We start from the raw sequence: 547 nt of genomic DNA, 5'->3' as shown, positions 1-547 counted from the left end.
TTTAAATAATAGCTATTCTTTATAAACTTACTTGTAGTAAGTTTCAACGCTTCAAATCGTGTTTAATTATCAGTGTAAAATAAAACAAAAATATTATTAATGGTAAGACGAACAGACACCCAACCATTACCGCTACTGCCAGCCAGCCAAAGAAGAAAACACAGAACGGGCCTTGCAACACAGAACACAGAACAGAGCACGAACTCAATTATTCGTTCCTTCGTTCCGACAGGCTTAACAAACGGAGCCGAAGGTGCAGACAGAAAAGAGACGAGACACATTTGTGAGGCATCGCGGGCGGCATCGCAGCAGCTGCTCCCGATGGCCCCGATGATGAGCTTTTGGACCTGGCTTTCCCTCCGTAACAATAGACAACGGCCAGATTCAGGGAGTCTTTCTTAATAATGTGCATGTAAATATGAATAGAGTTATATGCACAGTCACACATTTCCATGGCCTCATGGCAGCAGCAGATTTAATTTCAAGCGGCGAGCTGGAAATATGTGGAAATATATAAACCAAAAGAAAGAAAGGAAAAAAAAAACGA

This window comes from Penaeus monodon, chromosome 25 (assembly GCF_015228065.2).
Source record: "Penaeus monodon isolate SGIC_2016 chromosome 25, NSTDA_Pmon_1, whole genome shotgun sequence".
Lineage (NCBI taxonomy): Eukaryota > Metazoa > Arthropoda > Malacostraca > Decapoda > Penaeidae > Penaeus > Penaeus monodon.
Note: the sequence above shows the minus strand (reverse complement) of the source record.